Source organism: Copadichromis virginalis, linkage group LG16 (genome assembly GCF_057382275.1).
Source record: "Copadichromis virginalis isolate Kocher_CV1m ecotype Utaka linkage group LG16, C_Virginalis_male_GT1.1, whole genome shotgun sequence".
Taxonomy (NCBI): Eukaryota; Metazoa; Chordata; class Actinopteri; order Cichliformes; family Cichlidae; genus Copadichromis; species Copadichromis virginalis.
Window position 1 is genome coordinate 29,747,997 of NC_140633.1, and position 6,408 is coordinate 29,754,404.

The following is a 6,408-nucleotide window of genomic DNA, read 5'->3' on the forward strand; positions in this document are numbered from 1 at the left end:
GGTAGCTGTTCGGTGGATTTGAACCCCTGACCTTCCAATCATAGACCAATATCTTTGATTAACTAGTGGTTTTTTTTGTTTTGTTTGTTTTTTGTTTTTTGTTGTGTTTTTTTTTGGGGGGGGGGGGGGTGCTTTTTTTGGGTGTAGAGTCCACATGATGTCTCGGTCTGCTGTTTGGATGCTTGACTGCTTCCTTTCCACTTACTTCCTATTCTAATGTGCAGGTAAGTGCTTTCAGTCTAAACATCTCAAAAAATATTTTTGTCCTGATTTCTGATTTACCAACAGCTGTACATGCACGATTCCTAGTCTTTGAGCATGGTTTGCATAGTAGAAATGTTTTTTAAATGTGATGACTGTGTTGGATTTGCAAAGGTACAGTGAGTCGCTAAGTCAGCCTGACTTTCAAGATGGACTTTCAAGCATCCAAGACTTGCATGCAACTGTTTGGTGTATGTGTTTAATACAGTCCATGTAGCTTTGTGCAGTGGCAAACTCTTTGCAGACTGCAGTGTTTGGCTCTCACCAATCATAAAACATTTAGCTGCTGTAAATGGGAGAATCAAACAGTCTGTTCCAATGCCCTTATCCAACAGCTGCCAGGGTGTTACCTGCTAGGTGGCATAGCAACTTACGAAGTCTTCAAAACACTTAATGATTAGAGGCCGTCATTAAACATTGAACATGTAAACATGTTTCTGACAAGCTGTCAGCTACTAGGTTTAAATCTTATTTAATAAAAGATTTCCACAGTTTAAATGATGGTGCTAATTTATTATTTAGTGTATGTCTGCCTTGTGGTTGACAAGTCTCGAGTTTCTCAGTTAGTCTCACATCTGTTTTTCAAAAAACAAAAACAAAAAACAGACAGTGACAGTGACACTCATAATACTTAATGAGATCCATATAGGGCCTTTACAAAGCAATGGTCATAAGGGCGACGCCTGTCTTTTATAATCTACCCTAGTTGTGGTTGCCACTATTAACATACTTTTCAACTAAGTGGTTGCAAAATAGTATACACCTCAGGAATAACCTTGAGTACAGGTATAGTGTCTACTTTTCCTATAGTACTTGCATATTTATTTACCTGAAATCACATTATCTGGCTCCATTTCCTCAGTACTCATCGGTCAGGCACCCATAATCCTACTTCAGCTTCAAATCTGTAACGTTTTTTTCTGACTACAGCAGGTGTTTCCGCCACCTCATTTTGCCATGATGACACATACAAGCACACACACACACACATACACACACCAGCCGCACATTTATGGCTGGTAATACATATTCTCAGGTTTTAGAAAAACTAAAAAAACCCCACAGTCTTTAGGGAATGACTAAAGAGATTATTGTTTCCTCACATTTCACCACTACTGAGCAAAAAAAGGAGTGAAATGAGCAGCGGCACAGTATTCTAATTTCAACTCTGGTTGAACCCTGAATTTGAATTCTTTTGAAATGCTCTGCAGTCCTGTCATACAATTTTGAACACTCCCATACAATGGCTGCGGTCTTTCATGTCTATCAGTGTAGCCTGTTTTTCCACATACTGTAGAATATCTCAGAAAAAAATTTGCTGAATTTTTCATCAGGTTTCACCTCAATTTAGTGATTTTTTTTTTTCATTTTTCCTTTATTTTATCTTACATATTCGTCCATCCGTCTGTGGTCCACTACCACATCCTCATATTCTGTTTCAATCATCCACCCACATCTACAGTATCTATGACTCTATACATATTTTTTCTTCATGCCATTAAATTGTAAAGCTTTCCAGTCATCTCAATTAACTGTGCCAAAATAATGAACTGGATTTCTTTTATAGGATGTCAGGTTGCTTTGAAGACACAAACCTACCCTTAAAAACTAAACACATTCACATTTAGAAATTTCCTTGTTTATGAAAGAGAATCAAATTTGCTTAGAGAACCAGCAAATCAATCAGAAGGGTAAATGGCAATTACCTATTTATTTACAAAGCGCACCTGAATATTAGCCGCACAAGCTAAAATCAGGGGAAAATCCTGTTTTGTACATACATTAGCTGCACCTGACAAAAAGCCGCAAGTGTTTCAATGTTGACTTATCATATGTAAGAGAATATGCACAAAGGGAATTGTCAGGAAAGAGATAGACTGCTGAAAGTGGCTGTAGTGAGCAGGTCACCATCAGGGATTGGACTATGGTCCAACAGAAGGTCGATCCTCAGCATCCTGGGGAAGGCATGCACATCCTTTTCCTGGAAAAAAGATGTCAGCAGAATATAGTCTTTAGTATACTTTTGAATTTTACTTTTGACAGGTATACAACATGATATTATTGCTGATGATGAAATCGAGCGGCAACAGTATTTCATTATGACAGTGACCCCTTTTGGAAGGATAATCTCCCTCTGAAAAGTGGTTTGAAGATGATGGCAAAGAGTTCAAGGTGTTTTGTTTGTATGTGTGTGTGTGAGTATGTCCAAATTTAAAAACCAAGGCAATCAAACATTCCTGGAAAGATCACTTCTCCTTAGTATATAATTTAGAAATACATATATTATTTTTGGGTTAATAAGCTCATATATAATGTGTAATTGTATCTTTTAGAAAGTCTAAAGAAGTGATTAACAAAGTATATAAATGCACATTTATATGTATATATGATGATTAAGATGTGAGCTCACTGTTTGTAAGCAGGTTAATATAAATTTTATAAATACTTGTCTCATACTGCAATTCGCGGTTAATTCAAGCAGTTACTTAGTAAGTGTGTAGAATATGTAAAATATGTGTTACAATAATAGAAAGTTATACAGAGCTCAAGCCAATTGTTTGTCTTTTCTACCTTTTCACTATCTTGATAAAGTGTATGTGTTTTCTGTTTTGTTTGATCTTTTTTTCCTACCTCCCATCACATTTTGATAGGTTTTACAGTCTCCCAAGACTCTTTGTTGATTGACAGATGGGAATTAACCACGTGTAAACTGTCACGGACCCAGTTCCAGGGATTCGGGGTCCGTGAGCAGTGTGGACTACTGTTGTAGTTATTATTATTATTATTATTATTATTATTATTATTATTATTATTATTATTATTATCATCATTATTGTGGTTGTTGTTATTATGGTTGTGTCTGCTGTCCTGTTTTTCCGTGTTGGTGTACTGTCAGGTGTTTAGGGGTGTGTGCTTGTGTATGTGAGGGTGCGGTCGTGGCAGGCACTTTTAGGCCTGGTGGGTGTGGCCCTGCCAGCTGACCGGTCCCACCCAGGAATCCACACACACCTGGCGCCGATCAAGCCTCGTCAGAGGAGCTTCAAAACAGTGTGGCTGAGAGCTCCTCGACGCTGGATCGTTGAGTGACTTCCCGTCAGTCTTAAGTTTATTGTGCAAGGTTAGTGCAAGTCTACTGTTAGGTTTTGTACTCACGGCTGCCTTTGGTATGCGTGTTTCCTCAGGAGGAATTGTGGCGACCAGGAGGCAGCACACGGAGAGTACACAGGGAACGGAGACAGAGCACGGAGCACGGGATAAAGGAGAAGACACGGAACGGGAGTTGGGATCGCACGGGGGGATTTATTGTTGTTCGGATTGTCACCACTGTAAATAAACACTGTTGCACTGTAGAGTCCTGCATTTTGGGTCCTCCTTTCCCCACATCACGGTCTGCCAGCGAGACCGTGACAGTAAACATTTTATGCATACATTTGCATACCATCATTCCTGGGATCCCAGATCTCAAACATCATACACCATCACTGATCCATTGCACATTGCCTTTTCTGTTGTTTTCTGCATTTTTACCAGACAGATGCATGCTGTGGTGAGTACTGAACACAGTTTAAGATCATTTTAGATATGAAGGAAATGAGTCCTGGAAAAGGTGCAAAACAAACATCTATACAGAACATATATACACAAAGTATATATGTTTGTTTTAGTATATTTTTAAGGTCTGTAGACGTCTTTAGTTAAGTAATTCTAATGGGAATGTTGGGAAGTTACAGTTACTACATGGTTCACATGGCTGTCAAAGAAAGGGGTTAGCTTTAATAAGCATCTGGGAAGGAAATGTGAGCTGGGTTGGCTGGTAGCAAGAAGGTTCCAAAGTTTCAGAACCACACCAATTTAAGAAGTTACCTGTCAGATATTTATGCTGGTTGGACTGCTCAGCTTTCCTATGTGTGTTTTTTTTGGTGATCTGTTCTGTTAGTGTTAACTTTGGACTGGACTGCTCCTGTGCCTTCTCTAGAAGTGGTGGGAAATATTTTAAAATATTCAAATTCTTCTAATCTTGTCAGCGCAGTGTTATACTAGGTAATGCAGCCAAGTATAGTCGATACGTGTCTCTGAGTAAGACACATTAGTTACTCTCAGTTGCATACTTTGTGTTTATTAGGACAGTGTTTCCCAACCTTTTACAGCCACGGCATATATTTCACATTTGACAAATCACACGGCCGCCACCAAACAAAAATGTCACAAAAAGGATATTGATATTTTTCCCTGCACACCAGCCATAGCAGAATTGGCTTGGTTTGCCCTTTATACCTTTTTTGCTTTCTTCTGACCAGTACTCATGCTAGGGCCTTCATGTGGGTCAAAATTCTCTCCAGGACCCAGGTCAGATTAACTACTTTTTCTTTTCAAATATTTATCTATTGCTATTACAAGCTGTGTCCTCTCACAGCATGACTATTATGTAATTTATTCTTCATCTTCTTCTATTTTACTGGCAGTTGGCAACCCATTTAATTAGAGCAGGTAGTTGTACTGCCCTCTAGTGGAAGTGAATGCATTGTCCTGCTCGTTACTCAAGCTGCTCGCTTTGAGCAGCAGTCCCCAACCCCAGGGCCATGGACCTCTCCGTGAGTCATTTGGTACCGGGCTGTGAGAGTTGAGGCTCAGGTGTGAAATTGATGGTTTTCAGGGTTTTTGGCGGTTTTTAGCATTATTTTTTTTTTAATCATTTTTATCGTTAACTCGGTTTTCCCGGGACTTTTCCCATGTCTTATGAATAAATCTTCATTTTTTTTTTTTTGGTACCAGTACTGGTTTTATTTTGTTGTATTTATCTGCGACACCTTAAAGGCCGTGAAAATATTGTTGGAAATAAACCGGTTTGTGGCGCAAAAAAAGGTTGGGGACTAATCAGGTGAAACCAGATAATCTTCCACGGCACACCTGATCATCTCTCATAGCACACCTGTGTGCCGCAGCACAGCGGTTGGGGAACACAATATTAGGACACATCTGGCAAAGTTTTTGCTAATCCACAGGTTAGTTATGTAATATTATGTAATTTTAGTTATGTAACACTCCCACATTCCTCTCTTCACTCTTTTTTTCATTAAAAAACAAACTCTTGCAAATTATAATTCTCATGTGCTTTGGGTGCGCTTAGTAGCTCTGTGGGATTATTCTGATTGATTTGGATTTTTCTTTAGGTATTATTGTATTCCTTGGTGCGTATCTACAAATATAAAAAACAAACCCTGACTACCTTTTATTTATAAAATAAACATAACAAACACTTTTTAGTTCTTGTTCTGTTATGTTTTTTTACCGGCATTCTATTCAGATGATTATATTTTACATTATAAAGTTTTATTTTTATTATTCAGTTTATTGCCTGTTTTCCTGGTAGTTTGTCCTTGAATTCGCTTAGCGAAGCTTTTGAAAGAGCATTGAAGGGACAGTGTGTTTACTTAGCTGTTTACATTAAGTATTTTTCATGTCTTACTCAACCTTTAACTCTCTTAGAAAACTACTTGCCTTCAAAAAAAATATACACAGATCTCACTCACAAAATTTCAACTTTGAGTAAGACACAGAAGGTCATTGCTGAAAAGGCAGTCTGTCTGCAGAATACCTGAACTGAACTATGGTAACGGAAAGATGACTTGAAGGGAAAACTGTGCACAAGCAATAGGGATGACTGTGACCCTGAGAGGATTGTGAAGAAAAGTTGACTCGAGAACTTGGGAGAGCTTCACAAGGAGTGGACTGATTCTGGTGTCAGTGGACCATGCACAGATATCTTCAGGAAAAGGAGTACAACTGTTGCATTCTAATATCAAGCCACTCCCGAACTCTGTTGTTCAAAGGATTCAGATGAGATTTTCAGATGAAAGGAAATTTGGAAATCAAGCACCTAGACTCTGGAGAATAGAGAGCCACAAAATCCAAGGTGTTTTAAGTCCATTGTGAAGTTTAAGCAATCTGTGATTTGGAGTGCCATGTCATCTACTTGTCAAGATTTTTTCCGTCCGCTAACGATGAGAATTCAGCACCTGTTTACAGTGCCAAGACTACCACTAACTAGTTTGCGGTCTATGAAAGCACTATACTCAGCACCCTAGCCAACTTCCCTAGCCAGATCCATATAGACAATGAGATACTGTCAAGGGAAAGTTAAAAGTA

The 6,408-nt window shown here is 38.7% G+C and overlaps 1 long non-coding RNA gene across 1 annotated transcript; it reads left to right on the forward strand.

Annotated features, from left to right (window-relative positions):
• The first annotated feature begins 3,090 nt into the window (after positions 1 to 3,090).
• Positions 3,091 to 3,611, forward strand: LOC146691042 (uncharacterized). Its single transcript, XR_014915796.1, has 2 exons — positions 3,091 to 3,354; positions 3,444 to 3,611. It is a non-coding gene; the product is annotated as an uncharacterized LOC146691042 (long non-coding RNA).
• The last annotated feature ends 2,797 nt before the right edge of the window (positions 3,612 to 6,408 follow it).